This window comes from Carettochelys insculpta, chromosome 1, assembly GCF_033958435.1.
Source record: "Carettochelys insculpta isolate YL-2023 chromosome 1, ASM3395843v1, whole genome shotgun sequence".
Lineage (NCBI taxonomy): Eukaryota > Metazoa > Chordata > Testudines > Carettochelyidae > Carettochelys > Carettochelys insculpta.
The window spans coordinates 123,459,838-123,476,807 of NC_134137.1; positions in this window are offsets into that span (position 1 = coordinate 123,459,838).

Sequence of the window (16,970 nt, forward strand, 5' to 3'; positions counted from 1 at the left end):
AGGGTGTGTATGTGAAATTTTATAAGCAGGCAGAGCACAGTAGGCTGCTGGGTCTCAGACTTCTCCATCTCATTAAAAAAGTTGAAATATGTTGCTGTTTTTATGCATGTGTATTCACATTTATATACTGATTAATTATGTCTTTACCTTCTACATATGTATTTTCTCATGCCAAAAGGTTTATTTTTTCATATGATCATAACCAAAATTTCCATTGGTTTGGATTACGTTAGACAGGTTGAGGGGCAGAGGCTGCTAATTGCAGGGATAAAAAGTGTGGCCTGATGTAAAAAGTTTGCTCACCCCTGGACAAGGTGATTATTTTAGGGGTCAATTTTCTTGATATACTCCACCCAGAATATTTTGGTTAGAAAGATCATCTCATTTGTTGGAGTCATAATGAAACTTTTTCATGCTAAGGTCAGACTGTTTTCAATGGAGTCAACAATTCTAGGAACCTATAATGCAGAGAGCTCCAAGAGAATCAATTCTGGGCAAGCCTATTTTAATGGCAGTACACATCTCATAGAACTGGAAGGGACTTTGGGAGGTCATCTAGTCCAGTTCCCTGCCCTCTTGGCAGGGCCAAGCACCTTCCCTAACTTGTTTCCTCAAAGATTAAACTCACAACCCTGGATTTAACAAGCTAATGTGCAAACCACTGAGCTATTTTGAAAGGAGCACTTCAATTCCTGTTGAAAAGAAAAGAACCACAGTGTATTTTCTAGGCACAAAATTATATGATTGCTCTTGCAAATTTGGTCCTGAAATTATTGAACCCATAAAAATGAAGGACAGGGGGTGAGTTTAAAAATGTAGTCCAAGATGACAAGCTTATTTTGCAACTGAAAAGTTGTTGCATGGTCTGGCCTGAAACAGCCTTTAGAACTGAAACTATAATTGGAACTGTAATGCAACTAGACAGCTGAGATAATAAAATATCGTCTTCATTAGAGGCTGTAACCTTGATTAGTCTTTCCAGTAAAGGAAGGGGTCATGACTGACATTTACAAGTGAATAGAGTTAGCTGTGCTTCAGAGCAGATAAAACATTTCTCCTCTCCTTGAACTTAAGTACACAACAGATAGATATAGCACACAACTTTCACCATTATTTAAAATGCTGCTTAGTTTGCATTAGCGAATAAAATTTTTAAAAATTATTTCAAGGTGTGTGGAATAAGTGGCTGATTTAACACTTGAGTTCTCTCAGTTGCGAGAACATAATTTTATTTAGGTCTGGATCTGGCCACCCTTACTTATATTTGAAGTTAATAAGTATTTCTCAGTTTGAGGAAGTATGATAGAATATGGCCTTTGGTCATTACGGTCACCATATTAATGGAAATTGAATGATTTTAGGAAAGCTTTTATACTGCAGAATTTTGACAATGGTTTCAGGTTGATTTTGTGAACTTACTAATGAGTTATCTTTGGTAGATTTTGTCAATAGTCTGACTCAGAGTTACTCAATAATGATGTACTAGTATTGTAAAAGTTACATCTTGCTGTGGACTTTTGATATTCCTGAAAGTACACAAGACAAACATCCTGGTTCCCAAAATATTAACACATTATCAAATTATCAAAACTTCTCACATTAAATATTGTTTTAGAATCTGCTTGTGTAATCCTGAACAACTGTATTCATCACTCAAATTTTATATAAGTAAAATGAATGGTAAAATATTGTTGTAAAGCCTGGAAATTTAATTTGGAATTCTCCAATTTAACTTGAAATTCCATGTATGACAGGAACAACAAGAAGTCCTGTGGCAGCTTATAAGGTTGGTCTCGAAGATACAGACTAACACAGCTACCTCTCTAATACATATATAACAGGGTGTCTCAGCAGATTTCTGGGTGCTTCCACTTCTACTCCTGTCTACAAGGATTTCTAACAGAACTGGTAGAAAAGAAATGAAAAGAAACCCTTGTTGGTTTTGTCCTTCTATTTTTGTCAAATTTTTCATTTTTGTTGAAATTTCCAAATTTACATATTTTGAAAAGGTCTAATTCTTGGAATATTCACATGCAATATTTTAGTGCTTTTGATGGTTGGGACTTAAAGAATTTAGATTTTAAAAAATTCACATATATCTTCTTCATAGAGGTGCAGGTATTTAGGAACTTCAAATTCAGTTTTGCCAGTGGCCAGAGGTCTGAAATTGTGCTCTTCTCCCCTCCTCTCCTCATCACGTCACCGACGCCCCCTCTGAACGCCTTCATTATATTCTAAAGCAGGCATGTTTAAATTGTTTGCCTTAAAATTGATTCTGAAGTAAGTTTTTTCTTCTCTTTGACCTTGGCTTATCATAGAAAGACTTTCTGTAGGCTCTGGTATATTAAAGTTAAATTTTCTGAATGAGTCTGTCTCCAAAAGTCTCTTAGTGGCTGGCTGGTAGCGCACATTCTCACTGAAAAACAGCTGAATTAATTTCAAGAACTTTCAGTAATGCCATATGAAGAATGTGTCAATGTGAAGCTTTTTCAATAGCTGAATGACACATAACAGTGCTAATTCACAAAGTACTGCTGAGCACTTTTATGCAATGTTACTTTTCATCTTCCACACAATTGCTTGCTCACTTATTGTGTTCCATATGAAATTACTCATATGCCTATCTGACATGTTCTCCTAGCTGCATTCACATGTGCCTCCAAGATTTAGTTATTATCCTGTCTGGAATGAAGTCTGAGCTGCCTACGAACAATTAAACAATTATTCTTGGGTTTTATGTTTCTCTACCTCAGCAGCATTTTAGTAAAAATTGCTCTATCCTATATTAAGCAAGTTTTCTTAATTTCCCTTCCATTATTCTGCTGTCTTGGATAGAAGCTTGTTGTCTTAGGTCCAATGTAAATAAGGCAGAGGTGATTCAATTAGAGAATTGACAGAGTTAATAATTCATCCTATTAGTGTGATCTGCCAGTCTGCCACATGATGTAAGGCTTAGTTTTGCGTTCTCTGCTAATTGTAGAATCGGACCCTCCTTAACAATTGAACCTGGTTTACAGGGAAAACTGAGTTCAGTTTAGTTCGTCACTCACTACTGTGAAATGTGATTGAGTTGACCTAACCTGCAGTGTAGATGTAGTTAGGTTGATGGAAAAATTCTTTTTAATGATCTAGCTATCACTTCTTGGGTCCAGGAGGGAAGCATGGATTTACTGCAGTGGTGGGGGAAGAAAACCCTTCTGCCACTGTAAATAGTGTGTGTGCTACAGTAGTTAAGCTGCAGTTGTGCCACTGTAGTTCTTGTGGTGTAGACACCCATTACCTTGCTAATCCCCTTGTCATGGCCCTTTCTGGGTGATTTGATTTCTGCACAGATATGTGGAAGATGTTTACCCCAGTTGGGGGGACATCTTGCCCAGAAGAATGCTGGTTCTTACAGAATATACCAGAGGATAACGTCGGGCACATACGACAAATGAATTTCTAAGAATATTTGTACATATTTCTAGATGAATTGAGTTCCATTACATTTACACCCCTTTCGTGTTCCCTTGCTTCAAATACTCTAATGAATTAATATACTGATAGAAATGCCCCTGGAACAGTGAATTCTGAGTAACTCTTGTAATATAGTAGTGGAAAAAAAACTTTTTATTTCATCTTCAGAAGTACTGTCACAATCTGCTTCCAAGAGTTGTACTTGTCCAAATCAGAGAGCAGAGAAATACAATGTGATACAGATAACAAGCTGTCCTGTAGTACTTTAAAGACAAACAAATTTAGTTATTAGGTAATAATTTGTTAGTCTTTATGGTGCTGCTGGACTGCTGCTTTTTTGCGAAGAGACAAATGAGACTTCGTGACGCATATGTCTGAGCAAAACGCTATTCACAAAGTATTCAGAAATGATCAACAGTAACTAAAATGATTGGTCAAAATTGCTCAGCTAAGTTTGGATATCTAACGCAGTCAAGAAAAATCATTATTGTGATTCAATAGATGGAAAATCTTTTGAATAAACTATTTGTTATGAATTATTTGCTCTAAGGTTTTTATAAAAAATCTGTTTGGGTAATCACGGCTCACCCAGTTATAATGCAAAGAACTGGCTGGCTTCCCCAGGGGCACCAGTTCAACAAAGAGTGAAGGAGGGGAGCCCACAGGGAGCTTCAGCTTGGAGCTTAACCTCCTACAGAGCTCGTAAATTCTGCAAGAACTACGCTGAATAGAAATTCAGTTCATGTAGACCTTAGGTCTCTGCAGCTCTAGAAAGATTCATTCTGGGAATATAGCTAAACTTTGATTAACTGGGAGTTTTGGTTAATAAAAATCTTGTGAAATGGGCTTCACTGTAATAACCAAAATTGTGGACAGGGTTACCAGATATAACAGCAATGTGTGTGTAGAAGTATCATATGGCCTACTTCAATTACAGTAAAATATCCCACTTGCATGGAGCAAATGAAGATAAACAAAATTGACATATGATTCTGAAGAAAAAAATGAATTTTCCTCGATTAAATTTGGTTTGCTTGTGTATTAGGAATCTGTGACATTCCAGGGTGCAAGCCAAACCAATCAGTGGCTGTATCACTCCTTACCTGCAATCTTGGGTGTTTTCCATTGCTTTGTTGTGGTAGCTTCCAGCTTGGGTCACTCATAGTCAAGATGCCAGCATGTATGGCACATCCTCAGGCTATATCTATGTGGCATGCTGCTGCCGGCAAGGTCATGTCATTGAGGGCACTCGACAATGCAAATGGAGTGCTCATTTACAAGTCGCATGCCTGATTTGCATACTTTCATGTGATCACTGTCCTGGCAGAGGTTTTGGTCACCACAAAACAAGCCCTCATTTTTGTCAGGGATAAGTGGCTGTTGGCCAGATGGGTTTTGGCCTACAGAACCCCATCTACACAGCTTGTTTTGTGGCAACAGAAGCCTTTGCTATGACAGTGTTCACATTAGAGTATGCAAATGAGGTGTGGAATTTGTAAATGAGTGCCTCATTTGCATTGCTGAGTGTCCTCATTTGCATGACCATGCCGGCAGCAGCATGCCATGTAGGCATAACCCCAGTGTTTAGTTATAACCATAGCTCTGATCCAGCAACTCAAACCCCAGAAGCCTGGCAGCACACTCCAGTCACAAGCTGGCGTCCATCACCACTTGCTTGTAACTTTTAGAGTGACCCCAGCACACACCCACTTATGGATGTGCCCCCTAAAACAAGTGTTCTGCACAGTCCAGACCTCTCTTGAGTGGTCCAGATACATTTGGTCAATTGCCCCTTTAATGGCTCAATATACAACAGTTTATTACTTTAGATGAAGTTGCCCCCACAGTTCAGTTTAACTACAATGTTGGATAGATTTTAATGAAAGAACTAAACACATTTATGTAACTCCGAGGAGAGATGTCGTGAGCACAGTATAAGACATTAAAGTCACACATGGTTACAATAAAAATAAAGTGCTTCCCTGTACTAAAACTCGACAAAATAGAATTCTTTCAAGGAGAATTGCCTCACTACATGTTCCCAGTCACACTGCTGATCACATTCTTATGCTAGGATCCACTCCAACAGTCCAGGGCCTATTTCTTTGGAGAGAAACATGGGGGTGTTTTGCCCCTCACATTTTTTAGTTCAGGCACCCTTTGAAATGTATATTCTCAGAGTGGCCCCTAAATAAAGTTCATTCCCACTGAGATGGCAGAGACAAGGAGTCAGGTGGCAAAAGAAGTTGCACGCTATTATTTGTAAAAATGCCGATTGATTTGTTTCTTCCCTCTCCTTACTTGCCAAAGAATGGCCACTTGACAGGTGACTGCATATTAGTTTTGACATCACCTGGCTAGAGGCATTATCCTTTGTCTTTGAGAAATTGGTTTACTGAGAATTGCCAGGTAAACACACTTCCAACCTAACTCCATTTTATGTTCATAACTCTGCATGTAATGTCACTACGGGTGCATCCACACTAGCTGGCTACTTCAAAGTAGCTGGCACAATGTCAAAATAGTACGTGTCGTGTCTACACGTTCCGTGAGCTATTTTGATGTTGAAATCGAAATTAGGTGGCGAGATGTCAAAATCGCTATTCCTGTCCAAAGATGGGAATAGCGTCCTACTTTGACATTCAACGTCGAATTAGGGCATGTGTAGACGATCCGCTTCCTGCTACGTCGAAGTAGTGGGGTCCTCCATGGCGGCCATCAGCTGAGGGGTTGAGAGATGCTCTGCCCAGCCCCTGGGAGGCTCTATGGTCACTGCGTGCAGAAGCCCTTAGCCCAGGGCTTCTAGCTGCTGCTGCAGCTGCTGCTGAAGCTGGGGCTCCATGCTGTGTGCCCGGGGTCTGCAACCGGTTGTCGGCTCTGTGGACCTCATGCTGTGTAGTCCGAGTGTGTCTGGGAGGTGCCCTTTAAGGGAGCGGCTTGGGGCTTTGGGGGCCCCTTATTTCGACGGGGAGCGCTTGTGTGTGTGGACACTCCGCATTTCCTTCCGGGGCGGCTCCTTTCGACGTTCTCCATTGCTACTTCGATGTTGAACGTCGATGGCACCAGCCCTGGAGGATGTGTACACGATACACATTGAAGTAGCCTATTTCAATGTTCTTATGTTGAAATAGGCTACTTTGATGTAGTGTGCTAGAGTAGACATAGCCTACATGTGTTTCAACATGAGATTATTGACCAGCAAGTTATTAGTTTTCAAATGATACTTCACATTTTGTAGAAATTGTGTAACAGTAGTGTATGGGGATTTGAATACTCAATAACAATCTCAATAGTCTCACATAATCTCGATGAAAAGTGTTCAGGCATCATAACATTTTCTGGTTATCCAAATGGTGAAATAACCGTGTGGTCTTTTTGTTGGCTGCCTGCTCATAAATGCATGACATAGGTTTCTGGCGATTTTTATAGCTATTAAAAAAAACCCATGACAGATGGTCTAGGAAAACTAAAATATTTTCTTTCTCCCAGAGTTTTCTACCACTACCACCAAAAAACTGGGTGTGACAGATGAAGTTACAGTTGACATATTTTTACTGGTCACTAAATTTTCACTGTCATCACCAGTTCCAGCTGTGTCAACAGCCATAAATTGTCAACATGTCTCATTGTGTAGTGTACAGTTCATCAAATACAGATTCATGTCATGATGAAGGAATAGTGTCTATGTGACACATAACATATCCTTGATTTTATTTTGGCTGTCATTGAATGACTCCTGTAAGAGTCGTTTGATATTGTGCCTTGTGACACTTTTGAACATGTGTAGTCAATTTAATTGTTTAAGCCCCTATTAAAAGCAGCCAATTCATGTGGCAGTCTTGCCAGTCCATCTGTAAACAACAGAAGCATTTTAAACCTAGCACCATTATTATTGTTAGTAAAGCAATGTTCATGGCTCCATAAGAACTTTTTGTGTTAAATCTTAAATTGGTGCTTTTACACACACACACACACACACACACACAGAATAGGGTAGGGCAGGGGGTAAATAATAGTCATAAACCTCACCTTTGCAACTATCCTGGGACTGGATAAATATTTTTGGCCGTGTCTACACTAGCCAAAAACTTTGAAATAGCCATGCAAATGGCCATTTCAAAGTTTACTAATGAAGTACTGAAATACATATTAAGCACCTCATTAGCACGCGGGCGGCCACGGCTCTTCGAAATTGACGCGGCTTGCCATCGCGTGGCTCGTCCAGACAGGGCTCCTTTTCTAAAGGACTCTGGCTACTTCAAAGTCCCCTTATTCTTATGAGCAGATGGGAATAAGGGGACTTGGAAGTAGGCAGGGTCCTTTCGAAAAGGAGCCCCGTCTGGACGAGCCACACGATGGCGAGGAGCGTCAATTTTGAAGTGCCGTGGCTGCCCGCATGCTAATGAGGCACTGAATATGTATTTCAGCACTTCATTAGTAAACTTTGAAATGGCCATTTGCATGGCTATTTCAAAGTTTTTGGCTAGTGTAGACACTGCCTTTAAGTCAAGACTCTGGGTTAGGGTAAGAGGCTTTAAAGCTGCTCTAACTCAAATTAGCCATTTGCATGCTCACGTAGATGTAGCCATGGAGTTTACTTACTTTGAAATAAGCCAGCCATGATTCTGAAATTATTGTGAAATAGCAGTTGCATTGCCTAGGTGCCAAGAATGTTATTTTGAAATAACAGCTGTTATTTTGAAATAACTATGATGTGTAGAATTACCCTGAAGGTGCTGTAGAGGAGAAAGGCCCAATTCTCTGGTGCAGTGTGGCTCCTTTGTCTTGTTGTACCCTACCCTATTCTGTATGTGTGTGTGTGTGTGTGTGTGTGTGTGTGTGTGTGAAAGCACCAGTTTACCATTTAACACAAAAAGTTCCTATGCAGCCATGAACATTGCTTTACTAACAGTAATAATGGTGCTAGGTTTAAAATGCTTCTGTTGTTTACAGATGGGAGTTTGCCACAATGAAAAAAAACATTTAAACCAGCCCCTTTTTCTTTGGGCATAGCCCCTCTGCCTGTAGCAAAGAGAAGGAGGATCATAGAAGGGCATTTATGACATATTTATGCTGCTAAATGATAACCTTGCACTTGGGTAAATTTCCTGGGGACAGATTCATGAATTTTATGAGGAAACTCTTTCAGTTGTACAACACAAAGGAGCCACACTGCACCAGAGAATTGTGCCTTTCTCCTCTACAGTTCCTTCAGGGTAATTCTACACATCATAGCTATTTCAAAATAACAGCTGTTATTTCGAAATAACTTTCTTAGCACCCATGCAAAGCAACTGTTATTTCAAAATAATTTCAGAATCATGGCTGGCTTATTTCAAAGTAAGTAAACTTCATGGCTACATCTACACTAGCATGCAAATGATAGAAATCAAAAATGCAAATGAGGCACAGATTTGCTTATCTGACACCTCATTTGCATATTTATAGGGTGCAAGAAGAGATTGTGACGGTCTCATGAGAGCAGATCGACCCCTCTGTGAATCCTCAGGAGAATCTAAACAGACCAGTCTGTGCAAGGTGAAAGCTGCAAACTAACTGCCATGGGAACAGCTGCAGAACAAGCCACACTTGCCAAGATTTCAAGGCTACGCTGGCAGTAGGCCACAAGAGACAGTGATAAGAAATGCATAGGCAATTTTAGGCAATCTTATGTTAATGAGTTCAGCTTTATCAGCTAGTGTTAGGAGGCCTGTTACTGAGCTTCTCCCCGAGCGAAGCTCCGATGCATCGGGTTTTGCCCCACTGGTGACTGCAGCGTTTTCGGGGCTCCCGCCGCGAGTGTCACACACTTTCAATAAACCAAATATAGCACTTGCCTTCTGGGAGCAGCCTCGTCTCTGGGGAACCCGAGCCTATTTGGCTACAATATTCTTCTTTCAAAACAACTTCTTTCAGACGAAGAGAAGCAGAGTAGATACAGCTCTTTCAAAAGTGATCCCAATCTTCAAAAGAACCCTTCCTCCTATTTTTTTTCAGGAAGAAGAGTTCTTTCGTAGATGGGGATTGCTTTTGAAAGAGCTGTGTCTGCACGGCTTATCTTCTTCTCAAAGAAGCTCTTTCTAAAGAAGAACATGCAAATGAGGTGCCAGATATGTAAATATGTGCCTCATTTGCATTTTTATTTCCCTTATTTGCATGCCTCGTTCAAAAGAGGAAAGCTAGTGTAGACACAGCCCATTGCATGAGGAACAGCACCTATTTCAAAATAGATATTTTGAAATAAGGGCTCTTTAGGGCTGTGTCTACATGAGCCCAAAATTTCAAAATGGCCATTTTGAAGTTTACTAATGAAGCACTGAAATACATATTCAGCGCCTCATTAGAATGCTGGCAGCCGCTGCACTTCAAAATTGACATGACTCACCGCCACGCGGCTTGTCCAGACGGGGCTTCTTTTCGAAAGAACCCCAGCAGCATCGAAATCCCCTTATTCCTATCTGCTGATGCACAATAGAGCCTATTGCGAAATACAGCAATTGGATACACTATGGCTTATTTCAAAATAGGCTTCATTCCCCATCTAGGCTATGTCTACACATTTCAGCATTTCTAATGGCATTTGCATGGCCATTTTGAAGTTTTGGGCTAGTGTAGACATAGCCTAAATGGGTAATGAAACCTATTTCAAAATAAGTCATGGTGCATCCAGTTGCTCTATTTCACAATAGCCGTGTCTACACGTGCACGCTACTTCGAAGTAGCAGCACTAACTTCGAAATAGCGCCCGTCATGGCTACACGCATCGGGCGCTATTTCGAAGTTAACTTCGACGTTAGGCGGCGAGACGTCGAAGTCGCTAACCCCATGAGGGGATAGGAATAGCGCCCTACTTCAACGTTCAACGTTGTAGTAGGGACCGTGTAGGCGTTGTGCATCCCGCAACGTCGAAATTGCGGGGTCCTCCGTGGCGGCCATCAGCTGAGGGGTTGAGAGACGCTCTCTGCAGCCCCTCAGCTCACTGGTGGCCGCGTGGAGCGGCCCCTTAAAGGTCCCCTCCCCCTCCCTTCCTGTGCAGGAAGCTGAGGGAACGTGCAGGCAGCAGCCCACACACGTGGCCAGCCTGCACGTCCCTCAGCCACCCAGAACAGGGCCATCACCTGCCATGGCTGCCCGGCAGCCCCCCCCCAGCGCCCCCAGGGGACCCCCTCCAAGGGGAGCCAGGGCAGCCAGCCCAGCCAGGCGGGCAGCCGGGCTGGCAAGCGGCAGCGGGGCCCCACCTGGACGGAGGCCGAGCTGCGGGACCTGCTGGGGCTCTGGAGCGAGGAGGAGGTGCTCCAGGTAATGGGGAGCAAGAGGCGGAATGCGGATGCGTTCGCTCGGCTGGCCGACGGCCTGGCTGCCCGGGGTCACCCTGCCTGCACTCCTGACCACGTCAGGAGTAAGGTGAAGGAGCTGCAGCAGGGTTACTCCCAGGCCCAGGATGCGTCCGGCTGATCTGGGGCCGCCCCCGTCACTTGCCCCTTTTACAGGGAGCTCAGGGACATCCTGAGCCCCCGGCACACCTCCTCCCCTCCGGCCACCCTTGATACTTCGGCCGACGAGCCCCAGCAGGCCCTTCAGCCAGAGTCCACCCCGGAGGTAAGCCCCGCACCCCTGGGGCCCCCCCCGGAGTCCACCCCTGGGACATCGCGGCAGGAGGAGGAGGAGGAGGAGAAGGGGGTCTCCTCCTCCGCAGAATCCGGGCTGCAGATCCTCCTCCTGCCATCTTGGAGCAGCAGCAGGGCCTCCGCCCCCCGGGGATCTCTGGACCGTGGGAGTGGACCGACAGGTAGGTACCCCCCTCTGGTGGACACCCCTGGGCTTGAGGGGTGGGGGATAATAGATATGTGTCCAGGGCCCCCCACATGCTCACATGGCCATGGCCCCAAGGACAGCAGGGCCATGTCCCTCACAGCAGTGCATCAGCTCCTGCCCCCCACCACCCCGCACGACAGTGCCATGCCCCATCCCTGGGGCAGGGGGGAGCAGAACCTCGAGGGGCCCCCAGGAGGAGGGGGTGGGACACCCTGCAGCAGCAGCAGCAGCAGCAGCAGCAACAGCAGCAGCAGCAGCATGTGATGGAGTGGGGGGAGTGCAAAAGGGAGACAGGCTAGATATGAGCAACAAGAGCCGAATAGCTCCCAGGGGCAAAGGATGATTGTGGGGCTACAGCTGGCAGGTGACACCTCTGCCCTGAACAAACAGGAGGGACGAGCCGAGCTGGCTTGGAATTGGGAGGGAGGGCGGGGGCCACAGGTAGAGGCTAGGGGAAGGGAGAGCTGGAAGGCAGCCAGCCTGAGGAGGGGGAAAGCTGCATCCCAGAGGGGTACCCCTTGGGGTCTTCTCCCCACGATGGGTTGGAAGGACTGTCTCTTCCGACAGCTGGTGCTGTCACTCCTGGGAGAAACTGGGCATCTGTGGCCTAAGAAACCTCTCCTACTGTCAGACCCTGTGGGGTGAAGTGAGAGTCGCTCCCACCAGGGGACGGGGTGCAGGGCAGGGGGACCCCTGAACCCCATCCATCACAGCAGCATCTCCCGGGGATGGGGATGGGGAACCTGCAGCACAGGGCTGGGGGGACAAAGGCCACGGCTCGGGGCCCACACTAACGCCTGTCTCCATTCTTCTTCCCCCCTCCTCTCCTGTGTCCTGCACCTGCACCATCAGAAGGACCGGAAGAGAGCGCCAGCGAGGCATCAGAGGTCCCGGAGACCCCTCCGGGGCCATCGCTCCAGGCAAGCCCCTCGGCCGAGGACCGACCGGCCCCACAGCGGGCTAGACGGCGGACCCCGTGCCACCACCAGCTGACGGTGACGGACCCCCAGCTGCTGGCCATCCACCGTTGGCAGCTGGAGGTCGCGGAGCAGCACCTGCAGCTGCAGAAGCGGGCACTGGCCTGGTGCCAAGAGGCATGGGGGGCCTACATGGAGACTTTCAACCGCCTGGTGGATTACCTGGCCCCCCATGCCGCGCCGGCCGCCGCAGCATCCGCCCTGCCTGCTCCACCCGCTGCTCCACATGTTGCAGTCCCGTCCGCCGTCGCCCCGCTACCCACCGCCGAGGGCCAGAGCTCCGAGGGACCCCTGGAGCCAGCTGAGACTCGCCGGGCATATCTTCCGGTCCGCCCCGCCCCCAGCCAGCCCCGGACAGGGCTGCGGCTGCGGTGGGGTCCTGGCCGCCCATGCCCAGTGCCGGACTTTAGGAGCGAGGGGCCTGGGACATGGCCCCCCCCCTTGTATATAGTTGGGACTTATTATTTTGTGCCCCCCGTTTGCTCCGTCCCCCCCATGTAAATAGTTCTCCCCTTTATCACCCCCTGGTTTTCTTTTTATTACTGAACACACTTTTTTATTACTATTGTTTTATTTGTACATACTACTTTGGTTCCACACGTTGTATATAGTTTGTTCTTGTTTTATTTATAGTTAAAAAAAAAAAGTTCTGAAAGAAAAAGCAGTTTAAGTTCACCCACAAGTGCGTGCTGTCATTTGTCCAGGAAAAGTGGGAGGGGGGTGCGGTTGGGTGCTCCATGGTGTGGGCGTTGGGGCAGGGAGTGTGGTGGAGGAAGGGGTGGGCAGTGGGGGGCCTGGCAGAGTTCACCCCACGGCCTCATCATCGAAGTGGGCCCGCAGGGCCTCCCGGACCTGGGGTCCCTTCGGGGTCCACTTGCCGACTGGGGGCAGCGGGTGGCTGCACATTGGCCCTGCCAGCCTCCACAGCCCAGCCCTGGAGAAAGGTGTCCCCCTTGCTCTCCACCAAATTGTGCAGGGTGCAGCAGGCACCCACAATCAGGGGGATGTTGTTGGGGCCCGCATCCAGGCGGGTCAGGAGACATCTCCAGCATCCTTTCAGGTGGCCAAATGAGCGCTCCACCACCTGGCGCGCGTGGTTCAGGCGCTGGTTGAAGCACTCCTGGCTAGCGGAGAGATGGCCCGTGTACGGGTGCATGAGCCAGGGCCGGAGGGGGTAGGCCGCATCTGCGATGACGCAGAAGGGCATGGTGGTGTCCCCAACAGGGATCTCCCGCTGGGGGATGTAGGTCCCCGCCTCCAGCCGGCGGCACAGGCCCGAGTTCTGGAAAACCCGGGCGTCGTGGGTGCTGCCAGGCCAGCCCACGTAAATGTCCTGGAAACGGCCCCAGCTGTCCACCAAGGCCTGGAGGACCACAGAATGATAGCCCTTGCGATTCATGTAGCATCCTCCACTGTGATGCGGGGTGCGGATGGGGATGTGAGTCCCATCCAGAGCCCCGAAGCAATTGGGGAAGCCCAGGGTGGCAAAGGCCGCGATGGTGGCATGTGGGTCCCCCAGCCTCACGAGCCTGTGCAGGAGCATGGCGTTGATGGCACGCACAACCTGCAGGGAAAGCACATGGGACAGCACCAATGAGGGGTGAGCAGGGTGTGCGTGGCCCTGCCCTGCCCACCCCTCCCCTCCCCTGCCCTGCCCTCCTCTGCCCTGCCCTGCCCTCCTCTGTCCTCCCCTCCCCTCCCCTGCCCTGCCCTCCTCTGCCCGGGCCCCCCTCCCCTGCTCTGCCCTCCCCCCATGGGTTCTCTTACCTCCATGAGGACAGCCCCGACGGTGGCCTTGCCGACACCAAACTGCTGGCCCACGGATCGGTAGCTGTCTGGAGTGGCCAGCTTCCAGACAGCGATGCCGACCCGTTCCTCCACTGTGAGGGCACACCGCATGGCGGTGTCCTGGTGCCTGAGTGCGGGGGTGAGCCACTGGCACAGCTCCATAAATGTCTGCCAGCTCATCCTGAAGTTCCTGAGCCAGCGGTCGTCGACCCACTCCTCAAGCACCAGCCGCTCCCACCAGTCGGTGCTGGTGGGGTAGCTCCACAGCCGCCGGCGTGTGAGGCGGGGGTGGGGGCGGGGTGCTGCAGGGTTGGGGGTTGAGCCCTGCTGCCCTGGGGGCAGCTCCTCCTCTGGTGTAGCAAGGAGGTGTTCAGCTGCCTCCCGCATGGCATGGATCAGGGCAAGCCCTGCTTCTGCCGGGAGGGCTGGGTGGACCTCTGGCTGCTGCTGCTGCTGCTGCTGGGGGTCCATGCCTTCGTCGCCTGGGGTCTGTGTGCCTATGGCTCCTCAGACCGCGTGCTGTGCAGGCTGAGTGTGTCTGGGAGGGGCCCTTTAAGGGAGCGGCTAGCTGTTGCCCTGGAAGCGCTAGTCTGCCCTGTGACCCTGTCTGCGGCTGTGCCTGGCATCCCTATTTCGATGTGTGCTACTTTGGCGTGTAGACGTTCCCTCACTGCGCCTATTTCGATGTGGTGCTGCGCAACGTCGAAGTTGAACATCGACGTTGCCAGCCCTGGAGGACGTGTAGACGTTATTCATTCAAATAGCCTATTTTGATGTTGCTACATCAAAATAAGCTATTTCGATGTAGGCTTCACGTGTAGACGTAGCCAATAGGTTCTATTGCGCATAGATGCTGTATTTCAAAAGAGCTAAATTTTATTTCGAAATGCATTTTGTGTGTAGCAGTTTATTTCAAAATAAGATATTCCAAAATCTCTCTTCTTGAATAGTTTATTTTGGAATAATGCTGCTGAGTAGACTACCCTCAGATATTGTAGTCACTGTTGAGAATGATCTGCAATTTGTGAGAAAATGCTGATGATACTCATTAAAAAGATCATTATTTAAATTTATGACTGAACTTCTTGGGGGAGAATTGTAGGCCTCCTGGTCTGTGTGTTACCCACATTCTGCCATGTATTTATTGTTATAGTAATCTGAGATGATCTCCCAGCACATGTCCATCTTAAAAACACTTTCACTGAAAATTTGGAAAAACGCAAAGGAGGTAACAGTATGAGATTTCTAAAGCTAGCGACGTTACTCAACTCAAGGTTTAAGAATCTGAAGTGCCTTCCAACATCTGAGTGGAATGAACATGTTTTCAGAAGCCTTTAAAGACTAACACTCCAAGATGGAAACTACAGAACGCAAAATACTAGAAAAGAACACCAAACTTTGCTGCTGGCATCTGACTAAGATGAAAAAAATGAACTTGCATCAGCCCACACTACTCTGGATCACTATCAAGAAGAACCTGTCATCAGCATAGCTGCATTTCCTCTGGGATGGTGATCAAACATGAAGGGACAAATTACACTTGAGTGCTTCTGGCACATAAAGACACGAGCTACAAAAATGCCATATGAATGCCTTCTCACTTTCAGGTGACATTGTAAACATGAAGCAGGCATTCTCTGCTGCAATGTAACCAAGCATGCTTGTCTGAGCTATTAGTTGAACAAGAAGTAGGACTAAGTGGACTTATAGGAGCTAAAGTTTAATTGTTTTATTTTTGAATATAGGTTTGATTTACATATATTTACATATTTTTGTAAATTTGCATATATTTGGAAATTCATCTTTCATTATATGGTGTTGCATGGCGGTATTTGTAATGGGAGAATTGAAAAATACTATTTATTTTGTTTCTCACGGTGCAAATATTCATAATGAAAATAAATATAAAGCAAACACTGTATACATGAGCTCATAACACTAGGTTTAGCAGGCCAATCGTGTACTGACACTCAGTGGCTGGAGGGTCTAGCCACAGGGAAATGCTCTGGTGGAGCATAGTGGAGTAAGTGGGGAAAGGCTCTGGCTGAGGAGAAAAGCTCTAGCAACTATTAATTGCTGGAGACCTTCCTTGCTACAGGCAGAGATTCCATCAGTGGTGAAAGGCTCTGGCAGGAGAAAGATGGTGAAAAGCTCTGGCAGGAGAAAGATAGTGAAAGGCTCCAGCAGAGGAGAGCTGCTGAAGCCTTTTTCCACTGCCTCCTTACACCCAGAGCCTTTCACTGATGCATAGCTACACACTATGGATGCAGCCTGCTTTCACTGTGGTGTGTAGCTACTGTAAAGGGGCCTTCAGGCTTCTGGGCCCCAGACCCTTGTTCAGTCCACAAACCAGGTGCAGATCACTCTGGTTGCAGGCAGGCACCCATGCTTTTATTGTATGTAACAAGTCCCATCACTTTCTGTGTTACAATTCTTGGTCATAGAAACCCCTCTGATTGCCCAAGCCAGCTTGTCCTCCTTCCACACTCAAGGACTCCTAGCTTCTACAGCCAAACCCTCCAGCTACAGAGGAGCAGACTTCCACACTGTGGCTTGCTTGCTTGCTCACTCGCTTGCTCGCTCACTCAGTCAGGCCTGGGCTTGCTCAGTCAGCTCTCATTACCCTTTTTGAAGGGGTCGCCATGACAAAAATCTCTGGCTCAGACACGTTGGTCATAAGCCTGCCACACTATATATACTTTATATGCTGCTGAAAGTGGTGAGAAGTGCAGGTGTAGCGTTAGTGTATTTGGATGTGGGAATCCCTTGTCCCCAGCTCTGCAGTACAGACCAATGTTTTAGCATTCATGAATCATTTTCCTGCTAGTGCACTACGAAGTAGCACTCTGTTTGGGGATCTTTTAAATATCTCATATTTTGCACATGAAGAACCTGTCACATACTTCTGATAGCATTAACAGTAATATATTTGTA